The 27,086-nt window shown below is 41.9% G+C and overlaps 1 protein-coding gene across 1 annotated transcript in view; it reads left to right on the top strand.

Moving 5' to 3' along the window:
• REC114 (REC114 meiotic recombination protein) overlaps nt 1–27,086 on the top strand; it is a 69,104-nt gene that overhangs the window by 390 nt on the left and 41,628 nt on the right. The window lies entirely within an intron of this gene.

Below are 27,086 nucleotides of genomic sequence, written 5' to 3'. Positions count from 1 at the left end.
CGCGGCAGACCCCCTGCCGCTGAGCAAAAGTCACCCGCGGCTCGGCTTTAGCCGACAGTGCCAGGCTTAATGCCATCCTCGGTTTAACGGCAAAAATTACCGGGCAGCCATGAATTTAAAAATAGCAGCATCATAAACATAAAAAAAAAAAAAAACGGAGCAAGAAGATTCCTTTTTCTCTTAGATGCTGACGATCCCTTCTCCTTCTGGAGTTGTGGCTGCTTTATTGCAGGTTTGCTTGTGAAGACACAGGGGGTTTTGTACGAAGGGGCAAATCCAAATCTAAAGGAAAAACAGCGGTTCACCTTGAAAATCTCACTTGCGTGCCAAGCAGGGGCTTGGGGAGTGCCTGTCTTTTCTAGCAGAAGTTTGCCTGCTGGGAAACACGTTGTGTTTTGTACCTGTCTGCAAACCACCGAAGGTTTGGAAGGTTTCTTTTTTCTTTGCTGCCTTGCTTCCCCGTTAGACATGCCAAACATTACTATTTCTCCCCTGCGGGGTTGGATCTGTAGAAGTCATTCAAAAAAAAAAAACCAAGCTGCATCTCAAAGAGCTCCCCTACCGGATTGAGGGATTCAGGGAGGCCGGACTGGGACGGCGAAGAGGGAGTGTGTGGGATGCGTGGGCTCTCCCTACGCCACGGGGAAACCCACTTCCCAGTGGGCACCTGAGTCAGCACTTTCTGCGGCTCACCCTCGACTAGCATGTCTCCCACGAGATTGGTCCTGGGAAAAGAACAGCTCCGCATGGGAATCCTTCTTCCTTTTGCTGCTGGCTACAATGCACCTCGTATAATAGAGGCCAAAGCAGTGGAAAAAGGCTAAAATCAGGCTTTTCCCTACTTTATGTTCTTTGAGAGTTTTTTTGAAACCAGTGGAGTTAAACTAAGAATCTGTTTACCCATATGAGAGACTGTTTGCATTTATTTTTGCATAGATTCAATATCTGAGGCTTTCTAGAATGTTTGTTGTTTTATACATTTAAAATCATACCTCCTAGGAAAAGGAAACCACGTGAACTGTGCAGACAGGCAGGGAGGCTAAACGCAAGCAACGAATGCCCACTGCAAGCAGTGAGGAAATCCTCACCCAATCTCTGAGCTTCTGCTTTCATAAGCAAATATTCACCTTCTCCCTTCCAGGAGTCACCTGTCACTGGCCTAAGGTAACTCTGCCAATTAAAGCAGCAGGATGCTACTTAAGCTCTTACTTCAAGGAAATGCAGCCATCAGCAGTGACTTCACCATACACACAGACAGCACATGCTTCCTCCTCTTTGCCTGCTCTCTCATTCTCTCTCTTCAACCGTTTCTCTGAAGCATTCACCTGCTCCTCTTCTCCTCCTACCTCCTGGCACAACCTAGGCTGGCTGTGACTCATTTGAAATACTCTACAGTGAAGCTATCCGGTACAAATGATATTTAATGTTATTATTTTCATCACAATTTCTGGTAGAAAAAGCTTTTCGGGGGAAATAAATCTCGATTTTCAAATGCTCCTGTAGATTAGCTAATGTGAACTAAGCCAGTGATAGCATTAAAGGTCTTTTCCCTCTTCTTCCCTCCTCCAGGCACTAGGGAGGCTGAGGTGTAAGCACTTCTGTGCCTAAGCTGCAATCAACTGCCTTCCAAAAGGATGTGTTTTGATTAATGAGGTGCATAACATCTGAAACTGATGCAGCTTCCTAAACACAGTCCCTAATGTTCCCAGAGAATGACAGAGCAATAAAGGACGTGCTCAAGGAATCAAGCTGTTCGTCCTCTTTCAGCTATAGGTATTCTAGCCAGCTCTCGGAAAATACCCACACTCTTTATTTCCTGGCCTTTCTGGGATCGTTCTCTGAGTGCTGCCTTATTTGATGACACAAATAAGATTCTCTTACAGCCCCGAAGAGGGGAAAGAACACAACAGAGCATGCAAGCAGCAGAATGCTCCTTTATCACTTCTGTAGCTAGGAAAGAAAATTATCAGGTGCAAAGACTGAGTCAGGCTGACTGGCACACTGCTGCACAATTACAGAAGCATGCAGATATCCTTGTGCCCAGAATTCTGGCTAGCACTTCCCAGCCACCAGTGTCCAGTCTATATACAATGCATATGATTCCTCAGATACAGAGAAGTTTTTTAAGTTATTCTTTTGGGACCACGTTTGTTACCTTTACATCTATCTATAAAGAATTAAGCTTCACTTCAGTATCACACCTGTTTTGAAGCAATTTTTCAACCACATCTTTTTAGCAAATACTGTAGTCCCATTTTGGAAAAAAAAAAAAATGCTTAACCTGAATAAGAACCTAAATGCTGTATTGAATCTAGGCCTTGTCTAGCAGATAGCCCAAAGTAGGTAGCCCAAAGTGCTAAAAAACAGAAGGTGCATGCTTGTGTAGCTCTGTCTCCAAATGTGGGTTCCTAAACACTTCTAAAAACTTGGCTCCAGGAGTTATACGTATCAAACTCAGAGGAAGTTTTAAAGTCCTTAAAATGTAATGACAATTTTGTGTCCAGAGAACTTCAAAGTAATGACGTTTTATTTGAGAGCCTTCCAAGAACTAAGTGCAGGAGGCTGGGAATTATCCTTGTCTAATGGTATGAAACTACTATCATGGACATTACTTATTGTCGGCATTATGGCAGTGCTTTCCATGTCAGCATATGGACCTTTATAGGCACATTTTTAGAACATTTCAGAAAAGCTAGGACTGTTGTAGGACTAAGTCTTGCCTTATCATTGGCTGCACAGTACATTCAGGGGGGGTATAGAGAACCCACCTGCCACGAAAAGGAAGAACTGTTTTTGAGGGAAATGATCTCCTTTTTAACAATGTTTGTCAGATACTGCTCCAAGAATTGGCATAGATACAAAGGGAATGGATTTAGTAGGGAGAATGCAGATGAAGCAGCCAAAGATTCATTTGTTTCTTAGGGGATTTTGCCAGCTCATATATACATATATATGTACATATATATGTGGTGCTATTTTAATAAAAATCCAGCGCTGCAATACAAATGTGAAAAATCACATTCCTAATGAGCTCAGGACTATAGCAGAATAGACTGAGAGCCATAAAAACCAATATCCTCTAGCTCAGGGTACAGAAAGCAGCAATGCAAGCTTTCTGCACGCTGGCCTGTTAGGACCACCTTTGCTTGGGTGAGAGTCTCAGTCATCACCCTTGAACCCTTGGATTCTCAGATAAAAAAGGAGTCAACAAACATGTGGTATAGACTGGAAGAATGGGAGCAAGTCCTTTCAAAGCTGCCTATTGTTCCTAGCAGGCAGCAACTAACTCGTAATTGGCATTTGAAATTCATGAAATATTCAACACTACAAAACAGGGAAATTCCACCTCAGAGTTTTAGTGGTAGAGTCTGCACCCTCTGCCTCTGCAGCTTATATCATACCTAGAAGGTAATAAAGAAATAATCACCATAAATACACAAATCCTATCTCCCCCTCGCCCCTGTTAATTACCCAAGTGTGCTGTCACACTTGTACTCATTGAAAATTCAGCCAGTGCTTTCTTATTGCTCTATCATGTTCCTTACAGAAACTGTAAAGTGGGGGACTGAACTGCTGGAACATACATTGAAACCCATTTAAGGCACAGAGAAAAGGGCACCTGAGCATCTGGCCAGGATAAAGGAAACAGCTGAGGAATGGGAAATGAGATCCATGCCAGGATGCAGGACTCTGGGGAGTCACCCCAGAGGGCAGGGGGCAGAGAGAAGAGTTCCACAGAGCTGGATGTCAGGATGGAAGGAAGAAGTCCACTTTTGCTGTGCGAGAATTGTTTTGGGTTGGGAGAAAGAATGGTTCAAAGCCCGTCAGCGGGAGCAGAGAGATACTAAACAGATCCCTAACAACAACGGACTGTGGAGCCTGGCAAGAGGCGCAGCAGCAGGAAAGGAGATGCACAACAGGACAGAAAAGCTTGAATCGGGAAGTACTTGGAAAGCTATATTCATTCCAGGTTCCAGTGGTAAACAAATCTGGAGCAATCCCCCTCTCTTCACCCTTATAACCAAGATCAAAATAGGAGCACTTGTCTAGGATATAGGGGGGTTGCTGGGAATGTGCTTATAACTAACAAACAGCTTTGCCACTGGACTGCAAAAAAGGAAATGTTACCCAAAAAATCAGCCATGTTCGTATCTACGGAAGAAGTTACAGACTATGCAGAAAATAAACCTCTGAGATTTTCAGGATGTTTAGACGTTTTGCAAAAGCTGGTAATCCTCACTGGATTTTTAGCAAGTAGCTAAAAATCATAGCTAGAAAAGATTGATTAGCAAGAGCATCTTGCCACCTGACCTTTAATGTTCCCTTTGTAGAATAGAAAACTTAATAGAAATAGAAAAAAAAGAGAGACAGGTAACCAGGTATGAAGCTATGAGGAAGAGAAATTACATAGAATCTGAGAAGCTGCTGAGATTAGAGCAACTAATGTATATGATTTCTTTTAGTTTACAAAGTATCTACATTTTTACCTTATGGTCTAAACACTACCAATGAATTTTTCAATATTCACACTGAAATGCTCATATTAAGCTTGTATCTTGGACTTCAACAAAATTTGCCTTCCAAATGTATATTCCATCAAATTTCTATTTAAAGATTGAGAACTAGCTTATTTTTCTACCCTCATGTGGAATTATTCAGGAAAGGGTTAAGACAGCATGGGAAGGTTTGCTCAAACTGGATCAGTTCAGTGACTATCAAACGACTCTTTCTCAAAATAGCGCCTTTCACCAACATTTAATGAGCTGTAGCTTCACAAAGAATAATGGATCCCTTTTCACGAGTCTGTCCCTGCCGATGTATCTTCTGTCTACGTGAACTGTACTATTTTTGATTATCATGCAGTGCTGGATCTGATGGGAAATGTGCTATCGTTTCCAACAACGGTAATGGCAGCCCCCAACTTTGGGAAGCCCAGACTTTGCTCTCAGTGATCTGAATTCTGTCACGGCTGACTTTAACCCTTTCTCTTCCTCAGTAAGTGAATCAAACGAGCTCAACATCATGTTGTTGATGCAACTGCAAACCGAAGTTTCACAGCCATACCACCTGTCAGACATTTATACAGCTCTGATTTAAGAACTCATAATCCTAATGGATGTATCGTAACAATGCCTCCCTGCAGCAAATTGCTGAAGACAGGCAGAAGACTTAAAAATTTGAAATAAGAGTCTAATTAGAAACAAGATGCTCTGTGAGCAAAATGCCTATGAAAGAAATGTCCCATAGATTTATGCCTTGTGACTGGAGTCTCCCATGTCTAATTTGCAGGATTCAATACAAACTTTTCCTCTATAATTCATAATTGTACTGTCATATGTGGATTCCCTGATGTGTAGTAATTTATTGAGTGCTGTAGGCTGCAGCAGCTTTGAGCAGAAGACCCTCAGAGGCCCCTTCCAACCTAAATTATCCTTTAATTCTATGACTCTGTGACTCAACAGGAATTCTCTCTTTACTCCAGCTACCTACTTTCACAAACTTGTAGGAAGATACTATCTTTGAGACAAAATCCCTCTGTCAAATTTCTTTTAAACCATCAAACAGGTTGACATAGTAGTAGGAGAGAACTGACAGACTGATGGATACAAAGCACGACTGTATAAGCTTCATTTCCTCAGGTAAGCAGCTAAAAGTCATTTAATGATTTTGGAGAACAAACTCAGACATTTTCCTGCTTATTCATGATTTCTGAACTCTTGAAGATAGCAAAATTGCAAAACCAAGCTTAGAAAGCATGTCTAAAAAATATGGCAGTAGAAGAGCTTCAGGCAGAGGATCCTAGTTTATCATCACCCCTTACAGACACCCCTGGTCATGCTGCTGCCCACAGAGGAATGTTTCAGGTAGTTACCCCTCCCACTCAGCAACTTCAATGCAGTACAATTTCACTACCAATAAAACCAAAGCCAAAGGCAAGGGAGATACAGTATTTCTGTCTGCATTTCATTCCTTACTGGCATAAGTATATCCTCTACGAACAAGCAACCAGGTTAGACCAGTCTGAATCCTTGAGACATACCCTTTATCATGCAAGAGAAAAGAGTGATTTGTGCCACTGCCGTGTCTGTTGCTCAGGAGCAGTGTCTGCAACTGTCAGCAATGCTGAGTGCCTCAGTGAGCCAGTAGATAAGTAGAGGAAAGGGAAGAGGCTTCAGTTGACAAGGCTACAAATAATTCTATGAGATTAAAATAAAGGCCTCCTCTCTCTGGGCTTTGCTTTTAGAAACCAGCCCTTCAGTGATACTGCATGTAACCCACTCAACACCAGAAAGATCTTGTGGTTATCCTAAAACTGGAGATTGTTTCCTGAGTTTGCACATGCCTATGTCTACGCATGCACATTTGTGTGTCTGCTAATAGAGCTTTTACCTCAATTCTGGATCAAAAAAGCACTCTAGGTCCAATTTGGGCCTCTGTCTGTCACTTGTTACTTTTGTTTAATTATAAGTGTTACTGAAGCATCTAGAAAATTCTGTTGATACCAAAGCCTCAGCAGAGGAAGGTAGTCCAGTCCCAGTCTAAACAGCAGAGGAATAGAATATAGCAACAGAGTAAACAATCTCATGATCTTCAAATGCCAGTTCAGTGCTGTGCATTTCCTTTTTGCTTGTTTAGTTTTAGAGAAGGCTTTGTTGAAAGGAGGTAGAGCAGGGAAAAAAGACAAAGAGGAGTGGATCCAAAGCAGAAGAGAAGAAACTAAGAACACGGAAAGAGGGCAGGGAAAGAATTGTCTCCATTGCATTCGCCTTTCTGCATGATAAAGTTATGCTGCAATGCTACCGTTAAGGAGGGTATGAACTTCCATTATAAGCTGCTTTATGGTCATTCTTGTTCTCAATCAACTAAGCTGACATTCTGAAAACTTTACCTTTACCAAAAAGTGAATTTCCTTTTTTTTGAAAGCTAAAGCAAAACCTGCTGGTTTTGGGAAAAAGAAAGTTGTATGTGTAGAAGAGAAAAAAGAGAAAATGCACTTTTCCTGTTCTCTTTTTTAAATGGTATTTTAGGAGCCAATGTATTACCCAAGTGGCTAATAATAAAAGGAGGTTTGGACTTCCTAATAAAAGGATATGCAAGTGCTGTACACTTGACAAAGATGAAATACCCAGTAAACCCAGAAGGGTGGAGGCAGAAGGTTCATTCAGTGTTTTCTTATCTGTGCCTCTCATTCCCTCGACGCTCCTTGCCAGCCACATCTATTCAGACTGTATGCCCTTGTACTAATTGGTCTCTATCATCCAGGCATCTCTCTAGTTCTCAGGCATACAGACTAAGGACTAAGTTTTCATCTTCCACAGTGCCACGCAAGCTGGCCCCCAGATGCTCAGACGCTCCTGGAGCTGAGCTGCAAGGTTGTGTTCGGCTCTGCACAGGCAGGGAATAACCAGCCCTGCCCGGTGCTGCGGCAGTTCTAGAAGTCCACCCAGGGACTCCCCACTGATTAATTTTCGCAGCCTGTGTTTTCATTTGTTTTCAATGCTCCACTGACCTTTGTGTAAGAGTTTAAACAAAGCTCTACAGACACTTGAGGCCATTGCCTTGATAGTATCAGTTCATCATTGTATAAATTTGTCTCAGTGGTCGGTAGTCTTGTGTTTGTGCGTGTGTATTTTTGCAAGAGGGAAGGATCCTGCTCACCTGGCTCTTCTGTGAATGCTGAAGCTTTTTTCAGTGAAATCCATGAGAAAACTTCACACTGCATCTAATGTTACTGCTCTGTGCTGTTTAATGCAAGGGCAGGACGATACACAGCAGTTTTGGTGCCGCTTCCTGGACTCTGTCTTCTTTTTAGCCAATGCCTGTTCCCATGTGATTTGTAGAAACCTTCATGGGAGCAGGATCAGAAGACAGGCCTTCCTGTTTTTCCCCTAAACCATTAGCTGACAGAATCATATTCCCTCCTGTGCTCTCCTACCGAATGATGGAATCTTAAATCTTCTGTTCAATGGAGCAACTTCACAAAGATGCTTCCTGTGGGACACTAGGGGAACAGAAAGTGGCATTTGCTTCACCAGCTGCAATTTAGGAGAAAAGAGTCAGAACTGTTCTGTCTTTTTAAAAAAAAAGCTTAAATCTTTATGACAGCGTTCTAGATGATATGAAGGTAAATGCAGCTCCGCACATGGCTGAACTGTGGTGAGGCAATGGGGAGAAGCAATTTGTGGCTACTTGATTTTGTCAGCATTTCCCTCGTGGCTAGGTTGCTTCCTGCTCAGCACACAGGCTGGCCCATAGTCCCTGGAGAGCCACCAGGGCACAGGACAGAAAGGTTCAGTGTCCCACTCTGGGCTTGGTCAGGCCCCCAGGAGTTACACACTGCAATACACAACACCTTTGAGCACCTATATCCTTCACTGGGTCTGGCATAAAAAACTTGCCTGAGGTGATATAGGACATCTGTCCATTTAGCTTCCCAGGTTATACGTGTTCCTATGGTGTCTAGCAGAAAGTTACTAGCAAAATATATTCATTTCTGCTTGTTGCTTCTGTTCACTACCTTTTGTAAAAAAAACTGTATACATACATACATAAAGTAGCTTAGTAAAGCAGACCTAGACACTGCAGTCATTCTCTCCTACTACTCTCATAGAGGGATGTCAGATTAAACAGCACTTAGAAGCTGGCTACATCTGAGTGCACGCTCTACCCCAGAGGAAGCACTTAAGGTTAAAGAACAACAACAACAAATACAACTTTCCCTTTTCTGAGCAACTTCATGTCATAATGGATGCTCGACAGGCTGCTGTTCAAAGTCTGCTCGAAGAAAAATTGTATATATTATTAGCCACTTCTGTGCTTGTTAATTCTGTCTTTGTTTTTTACCATTCTGCAAAACCCTTCACAAATCCCTGTTTCAGTGGAGCAACAGACTTCTACTTCCTTGGATTTGCAGGTTTCACTTAACAGGATTAGGTGACAGGATTTATTTAGAAATGTGTGGTGATAAAAATACCCAGTTCATGAGTAATGGGGGGAAAAGCTCACGATTTTGTTGTTGCTTTTTTAAATTCAAACTTCTCAGCAGGGGAAGAGGTTCAGATCAGGTGTTTGCCACCCACACTTTTCAGTACTAGAGAATGCTTAACTTGTTCTAGCAGGGAGAAGTCTGGAGTGGAATAAATAGAGAAGATTGAGTCTTGCTGTGAGACCTAAAGAATGTGAGATTCAAAATGACTTGATCTTCCCATCAAGCCTAGGGCTGACACAGAATTTGTTAAAACATCTTCCTGTGACTTTAAGTAGTCTAAAGACTTCGCTAGCTTACTTCGGCTTTTCACAAGAGGCAGACTTATTAGTCTAAGCTAGTGAGAACACGTAGCCCTTGACCGTGCACTTACTCCCTGCGCTACAGGAGAGTGGTATCAGAGCTGCTTTGGTGATTCTGCCCTTCCCTTTTTCTTGGAAGGCCTCCCCAGCGCAGAAGACTCTCAAAAGGTGATTAAACTGTGCTCAGGACTGCCTTTGCTGCTTGTGGTAGATGATGTTAGCACCAAATCTAAGCTGAAGATCCTGCTCAGTGGAAAAGAACTGGAAGACATACTTTAACAGAAAAGATCCTGGGAGCTTAATCTTTTTTAGTTAAGCAAAAAGAAGTATAAGTAATTATTTGATAATAATCTGTAAGTACCCACATGGAGAGGTGGAGACCTGAACACAGAGGAATCCCCACACCAGCAGACATAGTTGCAAAAGAGATGCTGCCTGGAAGCTACACACCTTCAGGCCATAATTAAGTTAATAATTTTTAATGTCGAGGGCAACTAACCTCTAGATTAACATGATGAAGTTTTACAAACAAGATTAGATATTTTTTATAAAAGATCTGCTTTAGCTCAATCCCAGATACTAGACTTAAATCTGCAATTAATTTTGGTTAGTCCTAGACCATGTCACACAGGAGGCTAGAGTAAATGTTAATAATGTTCCTTTCCACATTAAAATCTGGAAAACTGGAAAAGCAAATGACCAGTAATAGTGGCTGGACTGCTCACACCTTTTTCTGGGTCATTTATGAATATTTTGAACTGCCTACATCCCAGCACAAATCCCTAAAGAACTCTGTTGGCACTATTGTGAGGCTTGATCATTTACTTTTACTATCTGTTTCTTTTGTATACCCAACTACTTACCCATGCTAGGACCTTCCCTTATCCCCTTTGGCTGCTTAGTTTCCTCAAAAAATGGATTTGCCAAAGCCTTTTGAAAATTCAAATGGACAGTATAAATCAGATCACCCTTACTCCATTTATTGATGACTCTTCAAAGATGTCCAAGAGGTTGGTAAACTATTAGGACTCCCCTTTACAGAAGCCACGTTGACGCTTCCCAGGTAAACTGAACTAGATCATATTTATCCAAGTTCATGTCCTGTAGGAGGTTTCTGGTCCTCCGAAGTTCAGGATTCTGGTTTTGGTTACAGTGATCTATTTGACTATTAAAGATATCCTTCTAAGCTGGGAAAAATAGCTAGCCATTCACAGATTTTGTTGTGCTGCACTTTTAAGAGGATCGCAGCCAAGTGCTGCATGTCTCGTTTATAAAACTAGTATTGTAGAACAGAAATGGATTGATCTTTCTTCCTTTCTAAGAGCTGCCAATACTATTGCCACAACGCCCACCTGACAACGCACCTGACTTGCAATACTGACTTCACCTGACTTGCAATATCCCCATTCTGACCCTGCCAACACCTTCTGTAAACGTCAACCAGCCCTCATACACATATCGCTCCATTACTTGGAGTGGAAAATCTCTCTCCAGAGCAGAACTGCAGTAAGAATAGGGGTCTGAACATTCAGTCATGTAAATCCTAGTCTACACAGAAGGTGTATATCATGTAGTTACTGTACTCAAAGGACGAGAATGCTGAATTGTGTATTGCTTATTTGATCCGGCATACAGCAGAATGCTTGCTTAATATCGAGTCTTATCCCACTACATAGCTTCGCAAGTCAGCCAAGATCTCTCCACACTCCTCTTGTTGAAATCGTACCATCCTCCTTACTCAGCTCTGTGTTTTGCTTACACTTCTGATACTTCTCAGTGCCAGCTCTGGCATTGTGATTACAATCAGCCTGGAGGGGAATCGTTAGTCACATGTGCCTGAAGCTGAGATAATACCTTTCCTTCCTATTCCTCGGCTTCTCTCATACTCTTGATGGAACTCCTAATATGCCTACATGGAAGATGACAGTGTCATATGACCTTTGGGTCATTATCCCCTGAGGGTTCACACACACTTGTCAGATGCTTGTGCCTACATGAAATGGAGTACACACAGACTTTTTTTTTATGGGCTGAGTACTGAGAGCTTCCACCAGGCTGGCCTATCACAATTCCAGTTTCAATACGGACCTGCTTCAAAGACAGACTCACAATGGATTCTCAGGAGTCATCTGTTTGCTTCTTGCAGCTATCTTGCTGCGAGTGTGGCAGTGTGGCCTAATGGTGAATCCCAATTAAAACCCACAAATGGTAAGCTTTGCTGGTGCATAATGTTCATTTTCCTGTAGAAAATGAATGCAAAATAACGAGATTTCCCAGTCTGTGTAACTATACTGCATGAATTTCCAAGTGCAATGAAGTCAGCTTTAGCCTGTCATGTTTTATTAATGTCTTGTAGCTAAGTAAAATGACTAATAAACTGGCATTTTAAAAAACTGGATGAAGCCATTCTGAAGACTGAATAATAACTAACCGTTCATTTACTAAGTTCCCTCTAGCAGTTTTTCAGTATACACAGAATGAAAATCATGGAGCTACTGAAGTAAGTTCACTCTACTTTGCACCAAGTATGCTACTTACAGTAGGTCCACAAATTCACTTCAGCACCTTCTGCCTAGTTTCTGTGTAAGGAAAAGAAGCAAAAATTGTTACCTTGCCCAGATTACCACAGAAAGTCAATGCTGGACCCAGAATTAAAAACCTGTAACAGTCTTGCTGTCACTTCCTAATCGTTAGTCACCATTCTGCAGCATATTACAAAGGAAGAAAGTTAAAAAGCTAAAAATCCCCCAAAATCCAAATTAGTTTGAGGGGTTCTTCTTTATAAATCCACTCTTTCGTTCTAGTTCCTCTTTATAAAGGGACCAAAGAAAGAGCGTTTCCTGAAATAGGGGAAAACTAGACTGAAGCACCCTTAGATCTGTGTTTTCCCCCAGTGAGAACAGGAAATTCACACGTTATCACTCCCATGTGCACTGCTGGGACAATACCAATCGCCAGTATTTTCCTCTCTGCTAAAAATTAAAAGAGGGAAACCATATGCACGGCTTAATTTTCTAAGCAAGGCCCATTTGTACTGTATCAAACCGCTAGCCTTTGTGACTGTTCACTGAAGCAAGTCTTAATGCTTACATGAGATGAAGTAAGAAAGATGCTCACTACAGAGAATCTAAAAGATTTCACCAAGCCTTTGCTGCTTCTCAGCAAAGCAGTGGCAGGCCAGGAACTGAAGTACGGGATTTCCTAATTCCTCATCCCATAGTCAGCCCATTGGAACAACCTATTTCTCTCCACTTGTGCTTGTTCAACACTGCCTCTTAAAAGCAAAATCCAGCTGTTGTCACTGAACTCAAAGCAGCTTTTGTTAAGCATTTCCCTAAATGCATTCCAAAACATGTTTGTTTTCATGAAACCTGATCTACCAGCTGCCACAACCATTTAAACTGGAACCACCCACTTCAATCTCCATCTGATATGAAAAGAAATAATAATGCCATATACTAGAGATTGTACTGCATTATTCAGAGGGCCTTATTCACCTTCGATTCCTGTGCTGCAGATACCGTACCCTGGCAAGTATATGATGAGGAACTGGAAGTTTTCATAAGACAAATAGAGCAAGTGGAATTAAAAAAAAAAAAAAAAAAAAGAGGCAAGGCTTGTACTCAGAAAAGGTAGACGGCACTGCTGTTTCAAGGTGGTTTTGCATTTCAGATCAATAACAATGAACAATCTCCCAGGCAAAGTCAGCTAAGGTCTCTGAGCCTCCACCAACAGCCACCTGGTCTCTCTGCTCCTATCCAGTTGTATGCACCATGGGCCACTTCTGCAGATGAACATCACGGACTATATTCTATGTAAGTTGATGTGAAAGCTGATGTGAAAACATAGAATCTGAGAGCCTTCCGAAGGTAATAAAATGGGGATCCTCAAAGCCTGTGTAGCCTCTGTTGAAGTGAAACATGCTGCAGTCAATGGGAATCACTATGCTAGGAGACAGTTGTTATCCTTTTGCCCTTGACAGAGGTCAGTCTGGAAATGCTAGAGGTGAGCGTGTTTCCCAGAAGAAATGGCAGCACATGTGTGACACGGATTTATGCTTGCAATTCCAATAATTCTGCATTCTTGAATTCAGCCCTAATTGTAGTGTGCCTTGCTGATGATTTAGAGCATTTGATTTACTGATCTTATTTTACTCTTCCTGCAATTTCACCTCTTTGATCAGACCTTGCCAGCAGGTTTTCATTACCAAATAGGTGGGTTTTTTAAATAGCACAAGTGCAAGTCATCGTCATAAATATAAATCTTCATAACTCATCCAAGCACTCTATGTTCTTGTAATGTCGTGTGTCAGGATTCTGCTGCGAAGATAAACCCCCATCTGTGTGGCTGCCAGCTTCTCATTCCTTTATTGATTCTCCCCTATTTGCTGTAATTGAGTTTTTATACTTACCTTGTTCCTCAGTATATAAATGCCTATCAGAGACAGGAAAAGAGAGACAGACCAGGGATTTCCACTTCTCATCGCCTCTCAGCAGAAGAGGGTGCTGTGCAACACTGATTAAAATAGATGCTTCAGCAACTGAGGCAGTTAAGCTGAGGATTGCCTATCCAGGTATCAAACCATGTACTACTCACATGTCAGCAGGTGACTGTAGGAAAAAGCTTATATTCCTTATTTTCCACTGGATGGGGAAGGAGAAAGGAATAATCTGCAGTTTTCCAGCACCGACTCATCTGTTCTGAGTTGCCCGTGTTAAAGCAAGCCTTAAAGGGAACTTTTTATTTATTTTGTTATACAGGACTGTAGAGAAGCTCCAGTACATGTCACTGTCCTGAAATGTTTGCATGTTTAAAATCCATATTCACCTTTAATTTAGTATGGACTCAACTATATTTATAGGTGTTTGCAGGTATGTGTTTAAGGATTGTGTCCTTAGCTGACAGGCAGCCAATGAGCCTGTAGCCTCCCTGCTATTACTACTTTTACTACCTGACCCCAGTCTCAGGTGGAGTGGTAGTTACACAGATCACTCCACGCAGATCATGGTGGCTATGCCAGCATAAGGGATCACAGATGGTGTGTAATACTGCTGATGTCCTCAGTGGACACTCGTGAGCCACAATTAAACAATGAGTTAGCCACCCCTGAGAGAAGAGGCAGGGAGGCGGGTAAGGACTTTAGTTCTAGTTTTGCCTCCAGTTTTACTGGCTGATCTCTCAGTTTTCCAGTCTCTGAAAAGAGACTCTAAGCACCTGTTTAGAGACCTGTACAAGAAATCAGTTAGCTGTGACTAGATACAGGACCCCTGCTCTCCCAAGGAGGAAGCTACATCTCCCTGACTTTCCATGAATTGCCAGTTGAGATGCCCCTGGCAGACAATGCTGATGACCATCTCCTGCAGCAGGCTGCCAGTTTCTTTCAGCATTCAGGACGGCCTCACACACCACTTTTATTTCCCAATGAACCACGTCACAGGGCTGTTCAACTCTGGCATGAGACTGTTGCTCACCAGGTGCTGCTCTGCCTATCCCGGCACAAAGTGGCAGCAAACTGGTGAGTGAGTCTGCTTACTGCTGCTATCTCCTGGCTGTAACCAAACTGAGCAACTGTGCGTCCTAGGCTGCTACTGCTAATGGCAGGGAGACATTTTCATTCTGCAAAGTCATTCCTGAAAGGGCTCCTAGGAGACCAAAAAGTTCTCACTTCAAAAGCTTCCAGAATTCAGCATAATGATTGCTCTGACACTCTCAGGTCACACTATGCATATACATATATACTGGATTAAACTCTCTCTTGTTCTTTTTTGGGTAGTTTAGATACTTCCATTTTCCAAGTTACCAACTTGGAATTTGGCAGCCATTTTCAGGTCTGCACTGTAAGAACAAGGCATGCATGTGTGAGTTTGTTCTGAAGTAGAACATTTTTTGGCTTTTTTGTGCTTCTACCACTAGAGAGCAGGAGAATGGTTCTCCCAGCCGACTCTCGCAGCTCCTGCAGGGATAGCTGCTGTGAATCACCGAGGAACTTGTTATATAACCAGGTTTCTGAGGCTGATGCTCACGGTGAAGCTGGACAGCCTTCCAATCCATTTATCAAACCCTCGCGGTTGCCATTTCCAGACAGATGAAACCAGGCTAAGCATGAAGCAGAAGAACACAGTCTGCATCCAGAATAACATGTTGAAGTTCTAACAGCAATAGAGACATACAGACACTCACCACCCTGTGTCTCACTGAGACAAGCTAGTTCGGTTTTTTTTCTTTTAACATAATAGTCTAGCCTAGATTCCACCCAAGGAGAAGAATACTCACTATTAAGGGTTGAACTCTGCCAAAATATACCTAGAACTGGAATTACAAGGGAAACTTACATTCATGTGCTTTGTGGTCTGTGATCATTGCCCTCTAGATGTTTTTGCACAATTAGGACAGAGATCTCCCTGAACTATGAAATTTGGTTCCAGGTTTTCAGTTTTTCCTAATGTTTAAGAAAATAATAGGATGAAACTACAGCTGTGGTTTCACACACTGATCTACCAGCTGGCAGATGCTGGAAGAGGAGAGGCTTTGTTCATCCTTCCAGCTCTGCTCTCCCTTCCCTTGCACTCATGGGCCCTTCACAAACAAACATTTCTATTTGCTAAGCCAGAAAAAGCGTTATTTTTTTGTTTTGCTTCTTCAGTTATCTGACAGATTAGTAGACTACATCAGTTTATTAAAGCACCTGATGAGAGCCACAGGCAGTAAAAGCAGCAGAGTGTAGGAGGTAGATGGGGAAATAAAGTTTCCCTCTTTCAGTAGCAGTCACCTTTTGATCAGGTTCACTCTAACACACAAAATAGCAAGGTAAGGTAGAGACATCAGGAAGGGATTCCTTGCCAGGAAAGCTGCTGAGATGTTTTCAGAAAGAAGTGCTGGAAGCCCTGAAGAACATTCTGTACTGGGCTCTGACTGGGCAGTATCTGATAGTGCCTTTATAGGAGTCTCAGGACTCTAATTTCAGCAGCATACATAACTCCCTGTAAAAAAGGACAGAGCAACTGTGATTCGCCTTCCAGGACGAGCCATCATGTGAGAAAGGACAAAGCAGTAAATCACAGACTGAAGACCTCAAACAGAAACAACTGATCCAGACTGTATTTCCCACTCCACATACTGTGTTAATTCTTCAAGTGCAGGCTCTATGTAAGATTGTCCTGCCTGCCAGTCAGCATTACCCTGCAAAACCTTCTGGAAAAAGATGCTGTAAGCCCAGCTCTTACAAAAAAGCATTGCCTGGGCCTTGAGGTTACGATTGGCTCTGACTGGACTTGGCATCCAGCAGTCCTGTCAGAGACATGTTACTGGCCCAAGAGTGATACTGGTCTGCTCAGGTAGAATTCCTGCCATTTTACAGTCTGAGAAGTATTCGGCTGCTTCTTCTGCTATATATTTTAGAGTAAATGCATTGTTAAGTGGGACAAAGGCAGGCAGATACCAAGCAGAGTTTCTCAGCTACGCTAAAGTAGATTCAAATTCCTCTCTGCTTTGTTCCTTCACAAAAGCAGCTTTTTACACTGAAGTAATTTTCCCACCAGGTTGTATCAGCAGATTGTGCTGAAACCCAAGACACTGATTTTCTCACCTGCGATAACTAGCTAAGGTTCCACTTTACATATTGACTGACCTATTTAAGAAACAGGCAAGTCCTAGGGAGCGTGCTGCATAAATCAAATGTGGCAGGCAGGGGAGCAGAGGCTCAGTTCCTACTGATAGTGAAGAATGTGCGTTTGCTTGCACACTTAAGTTGCAAACTTCCTTAAGTGGACTGATGCAATCAAGGGACAAATTATCTCCATTGTGGCAATGTGCTCCAGATGAAAGTCCTGTTAAAAGTCCTAACTGTGAAGCCACAGTTTCTCAGGTTTAGAATGGACAGGTCAAACTCTATGATCTGAGCTTAGTTTACTTCACAAATTTGTTTTAGATTCTTGTTCAAGTTAACCGAATGAAAGTCATTCTAGAAATTAAAGCTAGAAAAGAACAGAGAAGGAATGAAGATCTGACATAGCTTTGAGAAAGGAAGATGTGGAGTAGGAATCTGTCCCTAAACTCATGACTTGCCCATGTTTTAAATAAAGTATTGAGCAAGCCCTATATCCTGTTACTAATGAACTTTAAAGAGGGCATTTATAGTTAGTACAAAAAGTTAGGTCTTTTGCCTCCAACTTCCTTAGTGGGCAACTCTTCCAGAACATCCCTGGCTTGATGCTTAGAAAGCTCTTTTCCTACTTTTCAGCCTAAATTTTACTTGTGGCCGGCTTATTGGCTATGTATTCTTGTCCCAGTGCATCTTAGCTCATACATGTTTTACAATACTTAAATTCCCTTTGCTGCCAGCCTTGTCCTCAGCAGATTCGGTGGGATTTAGCCCTGTTGTCGTTCAAATAACTTAGTGAGGGGGTTATCACTCTGTTCCATTTCTGTAGTTTGTTCTATTGTGATGGGCTTCATTATGGTGATTTATAGGAGAATCCTAGCTAAAACCAGGCCCTACTGTGTTAGGCATTGCATGAAACATACCTTGACAGGCAGCTGTTGTTTCAGAGGGTTGATGTTCTAGATAAAGAGTCAGAGAGCAAAGAGAAGATGAGGGTGGGAAGGTGATTTAATCATGCTCATGTAGTCATTCAGTGGTGAAGGCAGGCGTAGGGCCAAGGTCTCCTGAGTACCAACCCAGTTCAATACACCAACGCTGTTTCTCTGTTACGACACTTTGATACTTCAACTAATTTTCCATTTGCACAGTTTCACCTTGTCACTATCCGTGTAACATATAACACCTAAAACAGCTCCAATCTAAACAGATCAGTTCACACAGCGCAGTCTAGAATGTGTATAGCTGCTTTTGCGAATAAACTTTGCTTTCCCTCCAGGGGCTTGCAGACAACCAGTTCTGGTGTTCTTGCACACTACATAAACATAAATTTTGTTACTGATTCTGTTCAGCTTGCCATGGGCAGTTAAAAGCAAGCAGTTTCAGATACAGGCCATTCCTCAGTCAGGAAGGTGCCTGTGTATCTGAGGTGTGAGGTCAAAGGCTGATGCAGAAAATAACCAGAGTTCCTGTCTCCTGTTCTCAGCTCTGGCCTTGACTCATTACCTGAATTTAGTTCTATTTAAACTGGTATGCCTTGAGGGACTCCTGCCACTAGCTCTATCCACCCTGGTAAGTAAGACCACCATCCTTCCCGCATGCAGAAAACAATCAAAATAAGTTGGATTGTTCTTACAAATAACTTAAGGCCAATAGCTTCCCCAACTCCTACGTACTATGTGCAATCATGGGCAAGACCTGAGGTCTTAGGATAAACAGAAAATTGGAGGTAAGTTTTCACTAAAATATATCAGCAAAAAGGAAGAGAAAACAAAACAATTTTGAGGGAGAATCTGCAGCAGCATTGTATTATGAAACAAGGAAACAGTAAAATGTCTTCTTTCCCACTGTGGTAGAATTGCATCTATAACATGGTGTTTCTGTGATGGGGTCCTTATGATCATAAAGATGTTGACAGATTTTGTAGGGAGTTCAGAAAAGAGCAACACAAGTGATTAGGGAGCTGAAAGGATTGACTTGTGAAGAAGGATTAAATTAACAAAATTAAGTATGTACAGCTTGGCTCAGCAATGACTAGGGGCCCATGATAGCCACCTACCGATAGCTGAAGGGTTTGAATACAAGGGGGGAGGGAAATTGAGTCATTATGAAGTGCTATAATGAGAAGGAAGGAAAGGGAATGGAGTAAAGGCCAAGAGAGCTTCCTGACAGTGAGATGTTGCTGCTGCATGAACAGTGCAACCGGTAAGAAATGTTCAAAACTTGGGGAAATGAAGGTCTTGAGCACAAATGCCTAAACAGCTCTGATACACAGAACTGGAGCACAGAAAGGGAAAGCACAGTTGCCCTGGAAAACACTCTGAAGTCACTGTAGAAGTACACTTCACCTATTTCAAGTTCCTGGACAACTCTTTTGAGTCCTTAGTTGCAAACAGGCAACAATGGGCTATCAAGAAAAAGGAAGCACCGGCCTCTGTGAACTTGGGCAGTGTAACATAACAGATGTGTTAGCATCAGCGGGAGGCTTGTTCACACACTGCATGACAGCATCCATTATCTAAGAGAGACTCATGGTGACAGCGATGATAAGGTATCTCTATGAAAAGGCACTTGAATGAGTCCCACTATTCTTAGTTTCCATGCGCCTGTCCTTGAATGCAGCTGAGGAGCAGAGTCAAAACCGAGGGAAGCAACTTCTATACAAGCGTAGCCTTCAACCTCAGCCCTCAGTTTTCTTTTATCCACATAAGTTAGAGCAAATTGAAACTGGTCCAACACTTGCTAATTGCCAGATATCCCACAGAGCTCTCACAAAAACAGAGACTAATCAATGAACCTAGCAAGGGAGCGCGTGTGTCTGTGTGTATGTGTGTGAGGCATAGCTACATCTGTTAAATTCCTGCAGGCAGTCTTCACAGCTCTGCTATAAAGCATAATGTTGTCCTAATTCAGGAAAGAATTTCACCTTATATCTGTAAAATAGGGTGAATTACATTCCCCTACTTCCTCACAATATTATGAACCTGATAAACTATTTGTAAAAAAACTCAAGAGATCTCTGGATGAAAGCGCGAACAGTTCATGTTTGCAAAATTCAGAGAAGACTCTCTTTAACATTAACAGCTTTGCAGGGAGTTAGCATTATGTTATGGACAAAGGCTAAAAATTCTCACCTTTCTACAAATTATTCCACTGCCATTGACTGGTATCTCCCAAACCAGGAACAATCAACCTAGTTATTCCAAAATCCAGCTATTTGTTTATTCTTGGGTAGTAAAGGCATATATCCAGTCATACTGTACAGGAGGCCTGTAGATACTCCAAGAGCTACAATGGCCAAAGTGCCAGGGACAACTGTTTTTTCCAAAATCTCATTAGACCGTCCTTTTCAGCAGATGCTGATTTGCAAGGCTGCTGCTCTGGCCCTGAGGAGATCAGCTCAGGATATCTTTAGAAATTATGAAGTATTGAGTGCACACCTTAGAGAAAAAGCAACACAGATAAAATCGGGATATCAGTTTCTGCTAAAACGTTGGGATTGTGCTTGAAAGAAATAAAATGCCTTCAAATTACCAACCTTATCTCTGGCCTTGTGTTTTTCCTGTGCCTTGAAGATGTCTGTGCTCAAAGCTTTTCCCTTTCTTTGGACAATAGGGGCTGCAAAGGAGCCTTTTCAGTGTGTCAGGTCAATAGTCCAAAGACTGAGAAGGATTTATGCTATAAATAGTAACAGCATCAAAGAGGCCATTACATCTTCAGCACCAGTAATCCCCATTTTAAAAACTCCATTATCTGACTGGTTCTTCATTTGCTTGTCACGTAATCCTTGTTGTTGTGCAGAAACGAATGCTTGTGAGCTTAATAGAGACAGTGACAGAATTGCGTGTCCCTGGATTCAGTGAGGACAGTTGTGGCCAAGACAGAAAGAAATCACAGAATAATAAGGAGTTCAAAGATGTTAACTGAACAACAGGAATAAAGTCTGTGAAGATGCTGCTGCAATTGTGAAATACTTATCAGACCTTCTTGAGGACTGACTATTTTCTGATTTTCATGAATCATTCAAGATCAAATCCCCAACTCTCTAGTTTTTTAGAAAACCTTTCAGTGTAGGTCATAAATAGTGAACAGATCTGTTCTGTGGGTCAGAGATTGCTGGATTTCTACAGAAATCAATGTCTGCTCCTGGGATGATGGAAAATGGGTTCCTTTATTAACAAGAACACCAATTATTTTTTAAAATTTATATCCTCTTCTATGAAATTAGATGTCTTGATAGAACAAAAAGATGCAGCACTTCTCTGCTCTTGGGCCACCAGTTGTAGTTTAGTTCAAACTGGTACAAGACTCAATGTATTGACCTACACAGGAATGTTTGGTTTCTTTTGGAGGACATGAGCTGTAACTCAGGCAGCTGCCTTCTCTTTGGTCAGTAAACTGAAGGTAGAAGCGCGGCTCATTTCTCATCAAAAAGGAAAAGGGAGACCAATAGGCTTGTAAGCTGATCGTGGTTTATCTGTGGAAGAATCCCTTGCTTTCAAAGACTCTTCTTAGTAGACAAAAATAAGAGTCAAAAAGAAGAGGCTGAGAATCAGAGTGATCATTCCTAGGATGATCACCTGTCAGGTGTAAGAAAGACCATGCTCCTGAGTGCATCTATATCCCAAATCCAACCTCTACAGATCACAGCCCTTGGCAGCCTAGTAAAAATCAGGTTTCTGCAGGATTAGGGAGAGATTTTCATAAAGCTCTCTTACTAAGAATGTGCTGAAATAGGGAACACAAAGAATACCACTAAATGTTGTCAGATCATCTTTAACTCTCAGGAATCTGATGCAAAGTATGTTTTAAAACAGCTTTTTTAGATGCAATGCCTCAGGCAGGCCCAAGGCACAGGGCCCATGACTAAACAGCACTTCACAACAATGACACCAAATGAGAAAACATAGCTTCTCCCTTAATAAGCAACTTCTACAGTACTTCTCCTGTATGGGACGGAAAGGACTCATCACTCAGCTGTAGCATCTGACTGAAATATGAACTTTCTCTTTTGGGGAATAGCCTAATATTTTAGTCTTGAATTGGAGCAAAGTATCCTGTGGAGCAGAAGCCAAGACGCAATGTCTAAAAGGACAGCTCAGCAGCAGCCCATGGAAAAGCCTGTAAGATATGAAGACACTAGAGTGGTTAGGAATAAGTCAGCTATTTGGTTGCCTCAAAAATAAATAGTTTGGAATTAAGGAAGAAAAGACAGCCCCGCCTCAAGCTGCTGTATGTATAAAGGGGAGTAGAAACAAGTTGTTTCCTTTAGAAAAGGTTCCCAATCGCTGGTTAGTAAATCATATGTGGTAGAGATGGATGCAAATTCTCTACTGCTGCTTAATGAGTGGCAGCTGGCATACATCACAGACTGAAGAGATATGATAGCTGAATTTTCATGACTGGAGTTGAGGGTGGGGGAAGATCATCCTTCACTGACTTCACTGTCACCATAACAATGATGTGACGTCTCTTCTGTCTGCAGTGTTTTGGACACCAAGCAGCCTCAACAAGAGTAATTTATTACTATGTGCTCTTCGTTTATTCTATCCTGTGAATTTGCAGGAAACAGCAGTTAAAGAAATGGGAAGATAAACCCGGATTTCAAATTGGCTTGTGATGACACTTTGGAAAACAACAGAATTGCTTTACCATAAATTGCTTGCAATGGTCGGCTGCGGCTGGCTTTAGTAGGTTCATTTCATTCGAATGAAGGGAGCAGCAACTCTGCATTCACAACGCCAGCCAGCACTGTGTGAGGAGACAGGAAAGCGAGCAGCCATCTTTTAAAGACAGACCACTATTCAACTTGAAGCGTCAGGGTCCTCAGTGCACCAGTAGGCCTTAATTGCCCCACTAGCCCTACCCAAACAACCTCTGCTCTTTGCTCCAGGAGCTCCATTCAAGCTCAGGCCTGGGCACCCAGTCCTGGCCTGAGCTATGCTGTAGGAGTACCTGTTTCTATGCTTGTTCCCGAGTTATTTGGCTTTCCTGGACTGACCTTGGACCTCACTTGTTCTTTGCCTGAGGATGGCTGGACTGTTGATGAAACCTGTTACCGTCACCAGCACTGTCCTGCTTGCCCAGCTGAGGTACTGTGGGACTGTGCCCTGTTGGTGAGGATGCTGCCCCTGCCTGTGCTGTGGGCGCCCCCAACTGCTGCCTTGCCTTTCCTTGTGGAACAGCCCTGCTCTTGCTGCTCCCTGAAACTTAGTAATTTTACCTACAGCCTCTTCGTGAGGGCAAGGTGTGCATGGATGAGAGGGACAGGGATGCTTGTGGGTGGAATTAAAGAAGCAGTTCTTCCACAATTACTTTCTCATTCATAGTTCTCGCCTTTTGCATATGTTCATCATGTAATTCTTTGTCAGTAACAAAATGAAATTATAGTCTCAGGACTAACTAGATAGGGTTAGAAAGAAGACAGAGAGACTAGAGAATGGCACCGGTAACCAGAGCCTCAAGAACAAATCTAGCTCACGTTGCTCACATCAGTAGAGAGCCAGAATCAATGTCTTCTCCTGATTACCGGATAGAGAGTATTAAATGATTTCAGTTCTGTTCCCAGACAAAAACTGGCTCGCCTATTAAGAACTGGGTGAGCCATGGAAAGCAAACTTTCTCCCTTTTTAGAGCGGCACATGCAAAGACAGGACAAGTTTTTCTGCTTGAATCATTTGATAGATGTGTAAAAGTCTGGAGTTCTTCAGGGCTGCTAAATATTTACCGTTATAAAAATTGTACATATTCAATGGAAGTGTTGTAGTTTGAAAAATGGGACAAGGTTTTGGGCAGGTGAGTAAGGATGTGTGTGCCATATTAAGCTTTTCACAACGTAGGCACGAACTACTTCCAATGGGATGTACCCCTGACTAAAGATATTAAAAAGGATGAGCGTATGCACTGAAGTATGCTTCCATGCCATAGGTTGATTTGCCTTCATGTTATATTGATTTTAAAGTAATAGAATTATAAAGTCTCAGTACAACAGAATGAAGAAAATATTGCTAATGCTGCAGAGCTCACAGCAAATTGTAGTCATGTCTCACTCAAGCATGTGAATTGCAATGATGCTCACATTCACAGCAGTCTTCCTCCTAGGAAACCTAATATACTTTTTCTTGCTCTTCTTCAAGAGGACGATTAATATCCCAAACTTGCAAATGGGGTCACATGCAATGTCATGACTTCCCCAAGGTTACACTATCTGTTTCCAGTCTAAACACTAGACAGTTACTAAGCAAAGCAAATTTCAAGTGTAACTATCACATTGGGGAAGACCTCCAGAAACAAAACTGCCTTAAAGCCAGAGCAGATCTAACTCTGTAAGGATTATTTGTCACACATACTCATAAGCCATTTGCTTCCCTTGCTCTTAAGTTTACCTAGATAAAAGGAAGGTCAGGATTTGTGCACTGAACTCCAGTGACTTCCAGCTTCTAGAACTATTTGATGGACAATGTAAACTAGATCAAACTTCATGCTGTTCAAACTCCCTCACTCCCTGCCCCTAAAACATGGAGCCTTAAAATTAGCCAAAGCCTTAGCAGGTTTGTGTGGAGCAGGGCTTACACACATTGGGGATTTTGGCCCTTACAGTACTTAAATTCTTCACTGCAGTTAGAAATAAATGACACTTTTCCCTGCAGTTAAAAAAGGCACTATGTGCATCTATGCTTTTCCACAGAGTTCATCTTCCTTCCTGCTGTCAGTGACAGCAATATACAGCAGAGGGACCCAAAGTCTTCTGCAGCTGTGCTTGAGCATTGTGTTACACACAGCAGGAACATGGTGAGGACAGACTCTCACAGCAGTGCAGGAACTGGGACAGAGACTGACAAGGAAAAAGTCTTTTGAGCTCAGTCACCCAACACACCAATTAAACAGGAGAAAGACACGCATTTATTTCTAAAGGCTTTCTTCTTGCCATTGTTACAGGTTTTTGAAAGGTAGATGGATGGATCAGACCAGTGAATAAGTGGGACAGTGGTAATGCTTCTAAAATAGCATCCCCTACCACTAATAGATCCTTTTCTCTGTACCTGAAGGGTAAAATGTCGGTTTTCTTTGCCTTTCTTCTTCTTGTTGTTGCTACTACATATAGCTCTGAAAATAGATTTTTACAGTAAACAGCTCTGGGCGGAAAAGGTATAATTGATGATGATGTCTTGGACAAAGAGGCACGCTGCTGATAATCAAACTGGGATAAAAAGCCATTTTCTACACCATATATTTTAACTTTTTTCTCCCCACCGAAGTGAAGCTTTTGGGGTTCTTTTGAGTTTGACTGAGGTCTATATTAGCCTTGAAGTATGTGCAATAACACTGTCCAGCTTTGACAATATTTTGTACACCCCACTGGTCTGAGTATGATATACATTTCCTTTTGTGCTCCTTCACTAGCAAGTATTTGTTTTTCTAACTTGGTCTTTTAGCTCAAGCTGAACTTAAGAGTGGTGGTCCAGTATTTTATCTCAGGTCAAAACCAAGATGGGGCTATGGAAGCAGCATTCTCAAAGGAGTCCAAAGTGTGATGTTCATTAAAGAGCAAACGTATGAATGACATGAAACCTTGCCTTGCAGTTCAGGCACCTACTGACTTGGGATACAGTAAAGCAAGGCCCCTAACTAGTACTAATAATGAGCAATCTCAAGCTGCTGAACAACACATCTCACCCTAACTGCACTATTAGACCGCGAGTAAGACATAATCCAAGAAGCAACACTGACCTGCACAAATTGCAGCACTCAGAAAATAGAAATGATCCGTCTCTGGCAGTAATCTGAAGTCTTAGCCATACTGTCTGCTAACCATATAGGCAGATTGGCAACCAAGACAAGCTCAAAACTGAGGTTTCATTTCCAGAGTCTATATAGATATGCACGTATAGGTATACATTTATATAAATGTATATAGGCAATGAACAAAGAAATACACATCAGTGGCAGGGTTTCTTATCCAATATATGCCCAATCTAAATAGTGCACTTTGAAAAAACCCTTCACTTCGATATTCATACATCACATCCACTGCTAGTCAGACAGACAGACACGTGCAACAAAGCTGCATACAGCCTCCATGTACCCACTCCTTAGATTCAGAATACCAGGAATTTGCTTATTTTTGGAATCTGTGATAAGGATTTAGTCTTTCTACAGACTCCTTGCAGCCACACAAAGAAACCTTCTAAAGTTAAACCAGGAATTTCACAACACAGCAGAGATCTACCTGTTCCTTCCCCCAACCCATGTAGATATAACTTGTGGCATGAGACAAGTGATGCTGAGTAACATGGACTAGAAATATGCTGGGAGTCAGTACAAAAGGAATAGTTTTGTTCCTTGACTGTCAATGGCATCTCAAAATCTTTAACTGTCCTACCTCATTGTTCCAAAAGAAAGTAAATTAATGTTGTTAAGGAATATCTTTCCTTTCACCTGATCATCTTATTCTCTCTTCACCTTCCATCACGCTTCTCTACCACCTACTACACATGTACAAGGATGCTCTCATAGGCTCGCTCACATTCAGACAGACTTTTGCACAATACTGAAGCTACAGCTTCAGTACCTTTTCAGAAAGAATTTCTACTTTAGCATTACCACTACAAGTGTTTTAAACCAGGCCCCACTTCAAGGGTTTTAAACCAGGCCTTCAAAAACAAGAGACTATTTTAAAGTAATGATTGCCTAACACTTCACTTGATGTTCTTCTACACCTACAAATATTATCTTCCACACACACCCCCAAAAATAAACAACAACATGAATCTGTGATGTTTGCCTTGTACTCTTAATTTGGAAGCTGCTGCATTCAAGAAGTACCAAATATTTTGAGATTCAAAAGAAAAAAAAACCGAGATCTAACTATATTGTTGAAGAAACTGTATTTAAACTGCCGCAGCTGACAAGCTCAGTCAGAGAGGCAAACTTAAAATGTATCAGATTTCTACCAGTGGGCTGTTCACTTATATGGGAAAAATGATCCAACCATCCTCTCCAGACGGCAAAGGCAATTTGAATTCCTTATGCCACCACAGAAGGTAGACCAATGACTTTTAAAAAATCTGATTTAATATAAGAAACTCTGGAGTAACTCCACTCACGACATTGGGATGAATTCCTGTGTATTTACTCAGTGAGACTGAGAGCAGAGTTGAAGCCCATATATTCAGACCAAAAATTGAGCATGCTTTAGAAA

This window comes from Pygoscelis adeliae, unplaced genomic scaffold (assembly GCF_000699105.1).
Source record: "Pygoscelis adeliae isolate BGI_AS28 unplaced genomic scaffold, ASM69910v1 Scaffold303, whole genome shotgun sequence".
NCBI classification, from domain to species: Eukaryota; Metazoa; Chordata; class Aves; order Sphenisciformes; family Spheniscidae; genus Pygoscelis; species Pygoscelis adeliae.
Note: the sequence above shows the minus strand (reverse complement) of the source record. Positions and strands in the feature narration are given on the sequence as shown.